The sequence below is a fragment of the Nicotiana tabacum genome, chromosome 20 (assembly GCF_000715075.1).
Source record: "Nicotiana tabacum cultivar K326 chromosome 20, ASM71507v2, whole genome shotgun sequence".
Classification (NCBI taxonomy): Eukaryota; Viridiplantae; Streptophyta; class Magnoliopsida; order Solanales; family Solanaceae; genus Nicotiana; species Nicotiana tabacum.
This window is the reverse complement of record NC_134099.1, coordinates 108,448,750-108,465,009: the sequence shown is the minus strand read 5'-3', so window position 1 is coordinate 108,465,009 and position 16,260 is coordinate 108,448,750. Positions and strand designations below refer to the sequence as shown.

Sequence of the window (16,260 nt, the reverse complement as noted above, 5' to 3'; positions counted from 1 at the left end):
CTGAATCTGCACACAAGGTGCAGGGAGTAATGTGAATATGCCAACTTAGTAGGTAATAAAAGTAAATGAAAGTTGAGCAATAAGAAAATACGTAAACCATATCAAAATGCTACAATAAATGCAGGACATTTTCAACACAGTACAGAAATCATTTACATTGTAAAAATCATGCTCAGTTTTGGTAAAAGCTTTCAAAACAATTTTCAATAGTATCAAACGAGTGATAAAATAGTGAGTAAACATGATAGAAACGTAAACAACCCCTTGGAAAAACCTGTACCATAAACCGCCCCTCGAGTATAATATCAACAGAACCAGCCATTCGGGCTACCTCACAATCACTTGTAATCAGCCCTTCGGGTATAACATAAATCAAGAACTGGCCCTCGGGCAAGACATGGATCAATAACAGCCCCTCGAGCAATAATATGAAACAACAACAGCCCCTCGGGCTACATCATATCACTCACACTGGGTACCCGCGCTAACTAGGGGTGTATAGACTCCGGGAGGGGGCCCATACGGCCCAAACACAATAACAAGCCATCTCGTGGCATAATCAAACAGGCTCTCATCCTCATATCAAGCCACCTCGTGGCATAACAAATAAGGCCCCCGGCCTCATAATCATAAATCAGTACCACACTACTGCGTTGCATAGCCCGATCCCATAATATCCTCACAACACAGACCATCGGCCTCACTCAATCGGAAGTCTCTCATGCCACTCGGGCGATAGTAAAACATGATGCTCAGCACAAAATATTATTTAAAATATCAAAATTGAGTAAATATGGCTGAGTTATGAAAACAGTAGAATACAACATGACCGAGTGCAAATATAAAGTCAAAACAGTGAGGAATAGTAGTAAAAATCCCCTACGGGTCCAAAACAGTTGGCACGAGGCCCAAATATGGCATTCAGCCTAAAATATGAAAATACTTTCCAAAACACAATGATATCAAACAATTTTCAATCAAATACGTGGTTTAACAGTCATACAGGACAAACTAAGTCATAATCCTGAATAGTGCACGACCCTACACTCGTCATCTAGCGTGTGTGTCACCTCAAAGTAGCACAAAGATGTGAAATCTGGGGTTCATACCCTCAAGACAAATATTTATAATCATTACTTACCTCAAAATGGTCCAAACTCTGGCCCGCGATGCCTTTGCCTCTCGAATCGGCCTCCAAAATGCTCCAAATCTAACTAAAATTAGTATATTATCATCAATATATGCTAAAGGAACAAAGCCCAGGCAAAAATAATCAAATTAACTCAAGAATTCCGAAATTGCTCAAACCCGGCCCCCACGGCCCACATCTCGGAATCCGACCATAGTCTCAAAATCGACAACCAATTCAATTACAAGACTATCTATACTAATTTCACTCAATTCCGACTTCGAATCGACTTTCAAATCCCAAAAGTTTATTTTATGAAGTTCCACAATTTTTCCCAAATTTTCATCCAAAATCTCTACTTAAATATGAATCCAACGTTATAATCATGTATTTTAGCCAAAATTGAGTTAGAATCACTTACCCCGATGGTTTTCTTGAAAATCCCTCGAAAAATCGCCAAAGCCCGAGCTCTCTAGATTAAAATATGAAATTAAACCCCAAATCTCATATTTATAGTGCACCTTTCGGATCGCCATCACTGCTGACCACGGTAAAACCACCGTTGATCGTGGTCCATCACCGTTGACCGCGGTAAATCCACTACTACAGTGGAAAATATTGATTGCAGTGACATGCTTTAGTATTTTAGCCATAACTTTCTCTACAGATGTCTATATTGTGATTTCTTTAGCTTTCTGAAAATTAGACACGAAGAACTACAACTTTCGTTTTTGAATCATCTCAAAGTTCCTTGTAGATCAAAAGATATAGGCTTCCGAAGTTAGACCAGTGAACATGCGAATTCTTCCTCATCGCAGACCGAGGACCATTTTCCGCCCCAGCAGTAAAACCACCGCCCCAGCTATAAATTTAAGCATCAAAACCAATGCTTGAGTCCCGGTAAAGCCCGGACTCGCTCAAAACTCATCTGAAACACACCCGAGGCCCTCGGGACCTCAACCCAAACATACCAACACCTCCCATAACATTATTAAAACTTAGTCGAGCCTTTTAATCACTCAAAACAACTCCAAAATACCAAATCAACTTCGGATTCAAGCTTAAGAACTTAGGAACTTTCAAATTCCACAAACGATGCCGAAACTGATCAATTCAACTTCGAATGACTAGAAATTTTGTACACATGTCACAAATGACACTACAGACCTACTCCAATTTTCAAAATTCCATTCTGACTCCGATATCAAAATTCCTACTACCAACCGAAAAGCGCCAAAATTTAAATTTTGCCATTTCAATCCTAAATATACCACGGGCCTCCAAATTACGTTTCGAACACGCTCCTAAGCCCCAAATCACCCAATGGAGCTAATCCAATCATAAAAATTAAAATCCGAGATCCAATACTAAAAAGTCAAAACTTGGTCAAACCTTTCATATTTAAAACGTCAAGTTGAGAATCATTCTTCCATACCTATTCCAATTAACCTGAAAACCAAAATTGACGATTTACATAAGTCATAATACATCATACGAGGCTAGCCATGCCTGAGAACTGGCGAGTGAAGTGCAAATGCTCAAAATGATCGGTTGGGTCATTACATTCGTTACCGCTCTATTTTCCCTATCTCTACTTATTTATGCTTTGTTTATCCATGTTATATGGTATTGGGTTAGTCGGATTGAGTTTAAAAAGGATTTGGTAAGGTTTGAGACACATAGTCTCTTTACAATGAGTTTAAGTTGGAAAAGTCAATCGAATGTTGACTTATGTGTTAGAGGGCTCAGATGTGATTTTTGATGGTTCAGTTAGATTTGGGAGGTGATTTTTGACTTAGAAGTATGATCGAAATGAGTTTTGTAGGTTCAGAGTAAATTTAGGCTTGAATTGGCGAAGTTAATATTTTGGCGAGTTCCGGTTTGTAGGCGAGATTTTGATATAGGGGTCGGAATGGAATTTTGAAAGTTGCAGTAGTTCCGTTGAGCCATTTGGAATGTGTTTGCAAAATTTCAAGTCATTCGGACGTAGTTTTGTTGGGTTTTTGATCAAAAGCAGAATTTTGAAGATTTTAAAAAGTTTGGCTTGAGTCCGACGTGTTTTGGGCGATTTGATGTTGTTTGAGCTGTTTTGAAGATTGGTACAAGTTTGAATACGGTATTAGGATATGTTTATGCTTTTGGTTGAGGTCCCGTGGGCCTCAGGGTGATTTCGGACGGTTGACGGGGAGTTTGAAACCTTGTTGCAACTGCTACTTTGCTGCTTCTGGTATTTCCACACCTACGGATTGGGGACCGCAGGTGCGACGCCGCATGTGCGGGAGATCGACCGCAGAACCAAAAAAGGCTTGAGGAGAAGGAACCGCATAAGCGGCTATTATTACACGGATTAGAGCTAGAAATCATGGAAATTTAGGGTGAAAAATTGGGAAAACTAGGGCTTGGGAACTTAGGCCTTTGATTAAGGATTTGGTGGACCAATTGAGGTCGGACTTCAGAACTTTTGATATGTATAAACTTGTGGGGAAGATAAGGAACCTATTGATGGAAAAATTATTGAATTCCGAGACGTGGGCCCGAGGATCGGGTTTTGGTAATTTCGGGATTTATGTAGTATTTTGATTATTTTCGCTTGGGCTTCGTTCCCTTAGCCTATTTTGACGTCCTCGTTCTGATTTTGGATAGATTCGACGTGAGTAGAGACCAATTCGAGAGACAAAGGCATCACAAGCTAGAGATTTGACCGGTTCGAGGTGAGTAATGACTGTAAATGATGTTCTGAGGGTTTGAAACCCTGGATTGCACATCGTAGTGCTATATTGAGGTGAGACACATGCTTGATGACGAGCGTGGGGTCGTGCACTATTGGGGATTGGGACTTAGTCTATCCCGATTACTGATTTTACCACGTATTTGACTGAAATCTATTTTCTATCATCATTATTTGGGCTGGATGCCATATTTGGGCCTTGTGCCAACTATTTGAACCCTTCGGGAATTTTTACTGGTATCTTCTCACTGTTTTGAATTTTTACTAAACTCGGTCATGTTATATTTCACTGTTTTTCGTAATCAACCATGTTTACTCTATTTTAACAGTTAAATGATCTTTTAATGATATTTTGGGCTGAGAAACATGTTTTACTACTTCCCGAGTGGTTGGTTAGAGATTTTGACTGTGTAAGGCCGAGGGCCTATGTTGTGAGGAAATATTTGATACTGATTATGAGGATGAGGGCCTAAGATATGTACGCCACGAGGTGGCTTGATTGATATGAGGCAGAGGGCCTAGTGATGATGCCACGAGGTGGCTTGATATTGCGCTTGGGCTATAAGAGGCCCATCCAGGAGTCTGTACACCCCCAGTGAGCGCGGGTACCCATTGTGATGTGAGTTGAGCCTGAGGGGCTGGTACTATTCTGAGATGTTGCCCGAGGGGCGGATTTGTTGATACTATGCTCGAGGGACGAACCTTTATGTGTTTATTTTTCATAATTGACTATCAATTACCTGTTAAATTGTTGAAAAAGGCATTTCATGAAGTAAATTTTGAGTTAAAGGATTTTACCTATCTTTCACTGGTTTACTGTTTTAAAGGATTTTACTGCTTCATTATAGCATGCTTTTGTGCCTTACGTGATTTCCTACTTTCAGTTTTTATTTACATTTGTTACTCGCCGATTTAGAGTACTCACTTTACTCCCTGCACCCCGTATGTAGATTCAGGCGTTGTTGATCCTGCCAGTATGAGTTGAGGGCTCCCGACAGACATCCGGAGTTCACGAGGTAGCTGCTTGGCGTCTGTAGTCCTGTGTTTCTCCCTCTTTGTCATTTCTATCTCTTTTTAGACATTTGTAGTAGTTATAGACTTATCGGACTTCTAGTAAGATTTATAGATGCTCATGATTAGTGACACCCCGATTTCGGGTTGTGTTGGAGTTATTTTCCGCAAATTATATTTTTAACTGCTTAAACCTTAGTTTAATTGATTATGCTTATTACTGTTTCTTAATGTTTAACTGCTTAAAGATTGAACTGGGAGTAGTTGGCTAGCCTTGTCTTCATTAGAGGCACCATCACGATTGGGGTCCGGGTTAGGGTTTCGTGACATGGTCGTTACATTGGGGCTTTAACTAATAAAATGACCGATCGGGTCGTTATAGTTTTCCAACATAGGATACACCACTCCCTAGTTGATTGATCTTAAATGCAGGGTACATCACTCTCTGATATCATTACTATTTGATTGAGCGGAAACACATGGTATATAACTCCCTGATATCATTCCTAGACGTAGGGTACACCACTCCCTAGTCTCCTTGCCAATATAAGGTACACCAATCTCTAGCTACATTCTCTAACATAGGGTACACCACTCCTTAGGCTCCTTACCAGTATAGGGAACACCAATCCCTAGTTGTGTTTCCAACATAGGGTACACCATTCCCTAGGTGAGTTGAGCTTAAATGTAGGGTACACAACTCCCTGCTATCATTTCAAATATAGGGCACATAATTTACTAGTTTTTACCAGTATATGGTACACCAATCCCTAGTTGCGTTTTCCAATATGGGGTACACCACTCCCTAGTTTAGTTCAGCATAAATGTAGGGTGCATTACCCTCTGAAATCATTCCAAATATAGGGTACATCATTCCCTAGTTCTTACTAGTATAGGGTACACTAATCCCTAGTTCTGTTTTCAAACGTAAGGTACACCACTCCCTAGTTAATTTGATCTTAAATACAGGGTACACCACTCCCTGATATCTTTGCTAATATAGGGTATCCCATTCCCTAGCCATATTTTCCCAACATAAGGTACACCAATCCTTAGTTGGGACATCATTTTTTAAACTGTCTCCAATAATAATAATAATAATAATAATAATAATAATAATAATAATAATAATAATAATAATAATAATAAATCAAATTCTCTTGCTTTATAGTACACCACTCCCGGCCTTTTATTGCATTTAATAAAGAAGTAGTTTAGAATTTTGACACAATAACTCACGAAATATTCCTAGTGAAAACTAGGGAAGAAAAATTTCATTTGTTTGTTTGTTAGCGTCTGAGCAGGCTTTACCTCGAGGCACAGGGTTCAAGACGACCAAAAGAAGAAGTCTAAATCCAGAATAATGAAAAGGAAAGAAAAAAAAAAGTGAATCCAAAATGCAAAAGTAGATGATAAGATGGGGACTGCTCAAGACATGACTGAAGTCACGGGCATTACATTTCCCGTATTGATCAAAGAAGAAGCCGCAGAAGAATAAAATAGCACCTGCAGCTAGCAAGCATCAAGATTCAGATCAAAGTTTGCATGAAGAACCAGGCAAGACTTAAGATCAAGCTTCAGAAGACTTATATATAGGAATTTATTTTGATTTTGGTATAATATAGTTATTTATTTTAATTTTAGTGTAATATAGTTCAACAAGTAGTAATAGCACTAACAGTAGTGTAATCATAGCTTTTCGGTAGTCATAGCTACCAAAACTTCCAGAACTACACTGACCCGATTACTTTATAGCCAAGGATATGTAGGCAACCTCAAAAGTATGGTTCGGTCAAACTTTTTCAAATTTGTTTCTCATAGAGTATCAAACGGGCAAATTTTTTCATAATTGCTTACTTTATCTTTGCTAAAAAACTCTTCATGTTTTCGAGCAAAGAGGGACAGTTCTGAGCACATAATTTTTGTCCTAATGTCAAATTACTCCTAAAAATATTCTAAAATAGCTTTTCATTATTTTATAGAGTTTTATATTTTACTCTTTATATTTTTTTAGATCTTAATCACATGTTAATTACATTATTAAACACAAAATCACAAAAAACAATAATACATTAGTTATTTTGATTAATCAATTAGTCTTAGTTTAATAATTCATAGCTTAATTAATTAATTGTTAGATAAAATAGTGAATTTGTTAATTTTTCAATTTACGTTTTACATATTATGTTAGTTAATTGGTGGTTAAAAATGAAAGAGAGGAAGAAAGGAGAAAGGGATGTTTTGAGCTTCAAATCAGACTAGGCCAACTTTTAAACAACCCAATTGTCAAAGGGATTTTTTCCTAACTATATCATATATGAAACTTTATTACCCTAAATGTGCATAGTTTGTTAATTACCCGCCAGTCCACACTTTAACTACAATTTATATACCATTAGACTATTAGGCATTAAAAGGGCAGAATATTCCCTAAAAACGTGCTAAAATTAAGGAGAGAATCTTGGTGTTAATTGATTCTACATTAAATTCAATTTTTAAAAAGGGAAAGGAGATTTCTCATCTGCGTATTTTTCTCCAGAACTAAAATTCAAATTCTCGAGAAAAAAAAAGAACGAACAATTCAAATTTTCGAGTTTCAACAACTCAAAGTTGAAAAAATCTGTTCTTCCATATATTTTCCACCATTGATAGCCATTAAAAAGCTTGAAAGCTTTGAATTCAAATTTGAATTTTCAAAAATCATTATTTGTTTGGATTGGGTGTTGTTGTAAATAATTCAGAATATGTTTAGGAGTTTTATCTCAATTTTGAGGAGTTTTGGTGAAAATTAGACTTGGTTTTGACTGAATTTCAGATTGAAACTCGAAGAAGAAGAAGAAGAAGAAGACATATTTCCAGAAATTGTAGATAAATTGTAGAATTGTAGATCAATTGTAGATAAATTGTAGATTGGGAAGACTAAAACTTCTACAAATCTTCTACAATTATGTCGAAAATGTCAATTATGCTACAATTGAAATGGGAATTGAGATATTAAAATTCAATGTATCCAGTTTGTCGATATCTTGTAGATAAATTGTAGATTATTTGTATTCTGATTGTAGATGCATTGTTTTCTGTTTTCACAAATCCAAAACGACTAAAGCTTCTACAAAATCTTCTGCAAAAAACAGTCTACAATTTATCTACAATTTTTCTAATTTTTCTACAATTTATCTACAATTTCTACAAAATTACTACATTTATACTACAATTAAACTACAATTTTATGTGGAAAAAAATATTGACAACAAAATTTGCTCTTCATCTACAAAAATCGTCACCGTTTATTGGATTGGTACATTGAACTTTTTCCGACAACTTTTCTGGCAAACGGACGATTACCTACAAGTCTACCACAAGCAACACACCTTCTGAAATCTCCAATAGCGATGGTAAAAAGGAGCAGCGACGGTGGTGCTGACCATGTACTCTTCGATATTTTTTTCTAGTAATTGAAGGACCACTCACAAGTGTACTGTGTACAGCTATCAAATCAACACAGCTTCCGTCAACTTATGCTGGCAAAATAGCTTCATTTAGCTACTACAATTTTAGCAATTATTACATGAATTACTAGGTAAAATGAAATTCATCACCTAGCCAACAACTTATTTAGTATACTTTTTTTTTATGTTTATAAAAATGGATAAAAAAGCAAAACAAAGTAGAATAAGAAAGAAACGAGAAATAGAAATGGATAAGAGAAAGAAATGGGGGGGGGGGGGGGAAACGGGCTGGTCAGATCTTAGTAATTAAGGGGAGAGAGAAACATGCGATATATGGACACCTTTAATTAAGGAGTAAGAAATTGCCAATTAATTATATCTTTAAATTAATTATGGTATATAAATGGTAATTTGGTATGCTGAAATGTAATAAACACAAACCTTAAACATTGAGGGTAATAAGGTTTCATATATGGTATAGGAAGGTAAAAATCTTATTGCCAAATATACACCCAGTCCACTTCAAAATCGGTCCAGCCCCTTCAACTAGGGCTGTTCATTCGGATCGGATATCCGAAATCCGAACCGATCCATTCAATTTTGAATTTCGGATTTTGGATTTGATCGGATTTCAGATTATGTTTATTAAAATTTCGGATTTCGGATCGGATTTCGGATTGGTATATTTTAATCCAATCCAATCCGAAATCCGAAATTATTAGGACATGTATAAATACTACACTTTAATTTACATCAACCTCCAAGTTATTACCTTTACAATTGCTAGATTTAGCTATATTGGTACCATAGTACTCTCATAATTGCATAAACATGAATTTTTCTTAATGTATTGCCTCTTTTACAAAGAAAATATACATATTAGTTTAACTTTGAGGTATAATAATACGATCCGATATCCGATCTAATCCAAACTTTAAAATTCGATCCGATCCGATATAATTCGGATCGGATTTGAATTGCATTTTCTAGAATCCGAAATCCGAAATTCGAATTCGAAATATGTTAAATCTGATCCGATCCGTGCATAGCCCTACCTTCAACTACCAAACGACCACGGTTTAGGTGGAATGGTCAACTATCAGTCGTGGCCTTTCATCTTTTTTGATCCAAAGGCAACAAACTGGCCAAAAATATAAAATATAACTGTCCGAATAGCTTATCCCCCCCCAAATGACCTCTCTCATTCTCTCACATACCACTCTTCTCCCCCCTCTCACACTCCACCTTACGCCACCATCAGAAATTGCCAACGGCATCGGCACCACTCCAAACAGCCCCAAAATACCACCATACAATCCCCATCACTCCCTCGTCTCTAATACACAATAATCTTCTCCGAAAACCTCACCGTTTACCACGTCTAATAGATCTGAAAATCACCAAAAAACCTAATACATTCCCTTTTATGATTCTCCTGATTTTTAGCCCATTTGAGGTTGATACTTACATCAATCGAATCCTTAAGATGAACGCTATCATTTCATGTCGGTCTTTGGCCATTTCATGATCGGCAGAAAATGGTCAAAATTCCATAAACCATCCAAGCTCGCCGCTTCGTTCCTCCTGTTGTTATGCTGACTTGAAAAGGCTATTGTTATACGCCGCATTGGCCAAAAATGGATAACCTCCGGCTAGTGCTCGTATAGCAATAATCTTTGCCTGCCGGAGTCCTGTTGGATTGCCTGCGATGTCCACTTCTGTCGGTAATCTTATTTCTCTCCTTCCATGAATTTGTTTCCTGTTATCATTAGATAAATTTGGTATCTACATATTCTAGGTTTTTAGTTACTCATGTTTTAGTTACTTAATTTTGTTTTCCTTTTGATTTGTTTGTTTGTTTTAATTAATTGCTTGATTAGTTTAGTGTCAATTGCATCAGAGTTTGTTTAGATATTTTAGGTTCTGATTCTTTCGCGTTAGTATGTAATTTTAGAGCTTGCCTATTGGAAAACAGGGCCAGCGATGTTGACTAGGTGACTCAGGGCTTCGTTGTTGGGCATGTAGGTTTTTTACACTTGACGTCCAAGTCTTTAATTAAATCTAGCCCATCTAATAATAAAAATGCTAGATGAAGCAATAAATAACAGGGAATTTAAGGGGCAATTATTAAAGCAAAGAAGGAAGGAATCTTAGTTATTCATTTAGGAAGCTTCTAAGAGGGACTAACTTGCAAGAAAAGAAAAGAAATGGGAGGGTGTTAGGGACTAAAGAGCAAAACAAAAATACAAAAGGGGGAAAAAAGAAAGAAAATAACTGAAAAAGAATCTCTGCATTTCTATATAACAGACCAATTCTGCATTCATACTGGGGACGGATATTCACCCTCAATACACTCTTCCTAATACTCTCTCATTCTCACATGCCTAAGCATTTTAGTAGCAGCTGGAACTTGCAGAAAATCCATATCTGAATTTGAAAGTTTGAAAACAAAACAAAGAAAAACAAAGGAAAGTAGCATACAAAGGATAGTCTGTTGGAATTATAGTTGGTTCATCTTCATTTTTTTTGTTTCAATATCATTTAATTGGGAGTTGCTGCTTTTCTTTCCTGAATTTACTAAACTTTGCTTTTTTGGCCTTTATTTGGCATTTCCTAAAATGTTTTCTACACAACCAGGTATTGAATCATGAATTAAAGCCTATGATTTGTCAAAAAATTTGAGTTTCTGTTGGTTTGTCATGAAATCTGAATTGCTGCTGCAATATGTGTTCCATTTTCTCCATGACTTTGTTTTTTACTCAAATTTGTATATAGACATGCCTCTGTTGGCATCAGTTCTCTGTTTATTTTGTTTATTTAACTGAAATCCAAATTTAAACTACTCACAAGCTAGTTTAGTGTTATTGACAATAATTTACAACATTTAAACATCTCATGATATCATTAGATCTGTACTTAGTTGTGTTTGTTGTTTGTTCATGAGAAAATTTCTGCGGTAGTATAGAATATACAACATGTTAAAATACAGTTTGTTCATCTAGTTAGAAGCAGATTTAGAGTTGATGTTTTTAGGTTAAACGAATATAAAAAGATGTATTTATCTCATGTCTCAATATTCTAATTAGTATGTGTCTGAAATCTAGAAATCTGATTCGTTCGTGTTAGTATGTAATTAATCAATAGATTAGAGTTAACATCTCTATTATGATCTAAGTAATTTGAACCACGTTAGATATTTTAATGGATTGATTTCTTCTTGAACTATTGAGCCTTGTTTTCTTAGAAAATAATGGGTCTGGTCTTCAGCCTTATTGAGGCTGCCTGGTTGACCCAGGGTCAAACCAGCCTTGAATTTTATGTTACTTGGGCTCAATTTCAAGCCCATCCGGAATCTGTAGCCTTATGTGTATTACTTTGAAGGGTTGTGATGTATTGGGCTTTACCTCTAAGCTCGTCTTTGCATAAATGGACCCAATTAAAGGTCCTAATATGATTGTTAATCCAACTCAATTGATGACCTTTCCACTCCAAACGCTAGCCTAGGTCATCTTCGTTTAAAAGACAAATAAATAAATAAACATAGTTCTTCCATAAATGATTTTAGTTAATGTTAGACTCTTGTCACATTGATGTAGTTTTCTAAATCATTTTTGGTTTTCAAAGGTGATGCACCTGCAATCTGTGAATTACTCAAATCATCCACACATTAATTCCACTAATTATGAGACCTTTGATCTCAAACATGTTTTTTAGGAAATTAATCAATCCTTGAATATTCGAAAAATGCTTTAAGCGCGCATTGAACTTACTATCGTGATTATGTATACGTTCGCGTGACATAATTACGAACCCCAAAAAATCAAAGTAAGCGCTCGCGCTACTCAGGCCAAACAATTTTAACAAATAATTAAGTGTTATTAATTGTGTGCACATACGCGTGACATGTTTTTAGCGCGCTAAATAAAACGGATTCACACACACGTGGTTCGTTTCAAGATAATTTCATAACGTCATAACAAGTAACTTAAATGAGATGAAAGGTTGAAATGCACATAGGTTCTAAAATAAGTAATAATCAAATTAATACGCTGAGTGTAGATTGTAAAGCAACCGCGTTACAATTACAGAATCCAGTAATGCCTAATACCTTCTATCGGGTTAGCAGAATTTCTTACCCGGTCTTCTGTGTTTCGCAGACCTTAAACAGAGTCAATTTTCCTTGATTTGGGATTTAAAAATAATTTGGCGACTTGGGATATCATAATAATTATTCCAAGTGGCGACTCCAATAAAATAACTAATCTCATTTCAATAATGTTACTTAAAGTGGAAAAATTTCTTTTTCCGTAAAAAGGCGGTGTGACAATGTGTACATGCAAATCCCACAGGGTTTGATAGTAGAGAACACACAACTTGTGTGTAGGTTAAGAAAGTCTTTGTATGGCCTCAAATAAGCCAATAGACAGTGGTATGATAAGCTGATAGAGTCCCTGTATTCTAGAGGTTTCAGACACTCAACCAATGACTACTCCTTCTTTACAAAAGGTAGGGTGGTTCATCAGTCTTTGTAGCTGTGTATGTTGATAATATATGATCCTCAGTGGGACTAATTTTGAATAAATCACAGCACTGAAGACAATCAGTTCAGAATAAAATACTTAAACAAGTTACACTACTTCTTGGAGCTAGAGATATTTTACAAGGATGACGGAGTGCTTATTTCCCAAAGGAAATTTACCAATGATTGGTTGATGGAGTATGATTGTCTAGGGTACTCCTCTATTTCATTCCCTCTTGATTCATCAACCAAGCTAAAAGCTGAAGAAGGCATTTTACTCTCTGATCCATCTTGTTATAGAAACTTAATTGAAAAACTCAACTTCCTCACAAACACAAGGCTAAATATTCCATACAGTATGCAATACTTAAGCCAGTTTATGCAAGCACCAAAAGAACCCCATCTTAAGGCTGCTATACATATACTTAGGTACTTGAAGGCTGATCCTACCCTAGGCGTCTTTTTGTCCAATGATCCTTCTTATGAAGTTACATCATACTGTGACTCAGGTTGGGTTGTATGTCCTGATTCAAGGAGGTCTGTAAGTGAGTACCTTGTGCTCCTTGGAGGCAGTCCAATTAGCTGAAAATCAAAGAAGAAGGCTACTGTTTCATTATCTTCTGCAAAGGCATAGTACATATCATTGAGAAAGGTGGTTGGAGAATTGGTATGGGTGAAGAGGTTGTTAGAAGAATTAACAGTTCCATCTATTAATCCTATTCCAGTTTTCTGTGATAGCCAGGTATCTGTGCACATTGCTAGGAATCTTGTGTTCCACAAGAGGACAAATCATATAGAAGTAGATTGTCGCTTTGTGAGAGACAAGCTGCATGATGGTCTGATTACACTTCATCATATCTCTACTCATGATTAACAGGCTGAGATTTTAACAAAGGCTCTCACAGGATCAAGCACTCTGCTATTCTTGGCAAGTTGGCAGTGAGTTCCTCACCTCCAACTTGGGGGAGGGGGAGGTATTGAGACTTATATTGTATTTATCCCTTTTATAATTAGTGTTAGTTAGGGGCAGTTTTGTACTTACACTCAGTAGTTAGATTTGTTGTCATTGAGATATAGCCTTTGTTATACATTTCAAAGCTAGTTAATCAATAACCTAAATTATATTAACATTCTTCAATACATGATATTTTCGGAAATTCATTCTCTATCTAGAATTTTCTTTTCCTTTCCCTAGGGGCGGCTCAACGATATTCGAAGGCTAAAGCTAAACTTCAACGAGAAGTCCTAAGTTTTTCCATATTTAAAAACTCATTTAATAAAATTATTTTAGGTTTATTTTTATAGCTTTTTGAGATATAAAATTTTTAATTAATTTATTTATAATCGATTTCTTAACTAGGATTATATATATATTTCTACTTTCTAGGATTATTATTCAATTCTTTTAGGATTTCCTAATTTTCTAAAATATCTTTGTTAAACTCTCACCAATTTTTTTTCTCTTCTTGGATTCCATTTTATTCTAGCTTAATTATATTAGTGATTTGTTTATATTGCCTGTCATTACCTGTTTAATTGTGTATTTGTACCCGAGAGGCAGATTTTTTTGGGCTTATCTGTTCTAATTGCTTTGTGTTCAATTGCTTAACTGTTGAAAAGTCATTTTAAAGAAGTTTAAACTCAGCTAAGATGCTTTAAGAGATTTCATAACTTCATTGCTTTTTTACTGGTTTTGTACCACTTCTATACAGCATGTTGATGTACCTTTCATGATTTCCTATCACTCAATCTTTAGTTATGATTATTACTCACTGAGTTAGAGTACTGACTTTACTCCCTGCACTTCATGTGCAGATTCAGGTATTTCTGCACCCGGTAGCGGGTATTGGTTGATCAGCGGCAGAGTCTTTGGAGTTTAGCAAGGTAGCTGCCCGATGTCCGCAGCACTACTTTTCTCCCTTTGATGTCATTAGACTGTATTTAGTACATTTACAGAAAGTCCGTTGTATTTTAGACCTTAGTAGATGCTCGTAACTTGTGACACCCCGATGTCGGGCTATATTCATTTCCACACTTGTTTTATTTCGCTAAATCTATACTTGTTGGGGATTATCCTTATAAATGACTTAAATTGACTTATTAAACTGGTAAAACTAAATTTGGGAATTGTGCCGGCTGGCCATGTCTTCTCGAGAGGCACCATCACGATCGGTTCGATTTTTAGGTCGTGACATCTGAGTCCCGAATCCTCAACTGATGGTACCCTGATCTCAAGTCGATCTTAGAGAACACCTTAGCACCCTGCAACTAGTCGAACAAATCATCAATGCGCGGCAACAAGTACTTGTTCTTGATGGTAACCTTGTTCAACTGGCGGTAATCAATGCACATCTGCATGGTCCCATCCTTCTTCTTTACAAATAACATTGGTGCACCTCAAGGTGACACACTTAGTCTAACAAACCCCTTTGCTAACAACTCCTCAAGCTGCTCCTTCAACTCTTTCAACTCTTTCGGAGCCATACGGTACATCGGAATAGATATAGGCTGGGTACCTGGAGCCAAATCAATACAGAAATCAATATCGCGATCCAGCGGCATGCCAGGAAGATCAGAAGGAAACACATCGACGAACTCCTGAACTATAGGGACTGAATCAATCGTCAGAGACTCGGCGGTGGTGTCCCGAACATAGGCCAGATAAGCCAAACACCCTTTCTCGACCACGTCCTGAGCCTTCATGAAAGAGATAACCCGGCTAGATGTATCAACTGTGGAACCCTTCCACTCCAACCCTGGAAACCTTGGCATTGCTAAAGTAACAGTATTGGCATGGCAATAAAGGACGACGTGGTATGGGTATAACCAATCCATGCCCACGATGACCTCAAAGTCGATCATATCAAGTAACAAGAGATCTGCTCTAGTCTTGAAACCACAAAATGTGACCACACAGGACTGGTAAATCCGATCCACAACCACAGATTCACCCACATTTGTGGACACATGAATAGGAGTGCCCAAAGGCTCCGAAGGAATAACCAGGAAACGAGCAAACAGAGTTGATACATATGAATAGGTAGACCCTGGGTCAAATAATAACGAAACATCTCTACCACAGACGGAAATAATACCCGTTATAACGGCATCTGAGGCCAATGCATCTGGCCTGGCCAGAAGGGCATAGAATCTGGCTGGAGCGCCGGCTGGCTGGCCTCCACCCGACTGAGCAGTAGCTGGCTGACCTCTCCCTGTTGGGCCTCCACCTCTAGGACGACCTCTACTAGTCTGACCTCCATATCAAGATAGCTGGGGCAACCAGTGCTGAAATCATAGGCTGCTGACCCTGTTGTACTACCTTGCCCCGAAGCCTGGGGCAGTATCTCCTCATATGACCAAGGTCTCCACACTCAAAACAACCCCGCGACACGACGACCTGCTGCCCTGATGGCTGTCACGACCC

The 16,260-nt window shown here is 37.2% G+C and overlaps 1 long non-coding RNA gene across 1 annotated transcript; it reads left to right on the top strand.

Moving 5' to 3' along the window:
* The first annotated feature begins 9,493 nt into the window (after positions 1-9,493).
* Positions 9,494-14,879, top strand: LOC107793140 (uncharacterized). Its single transcript, XR_001649651.2, has 2 exons — positions 9,494-10,041; positions 14,652-14,879. It is a non-coding gene; the product is annotated as an uncharacterized LOC107793140 (long non-coding RNA).
* Positions 14,880-16,260: the final 1,381 nt, after the last annotated feature.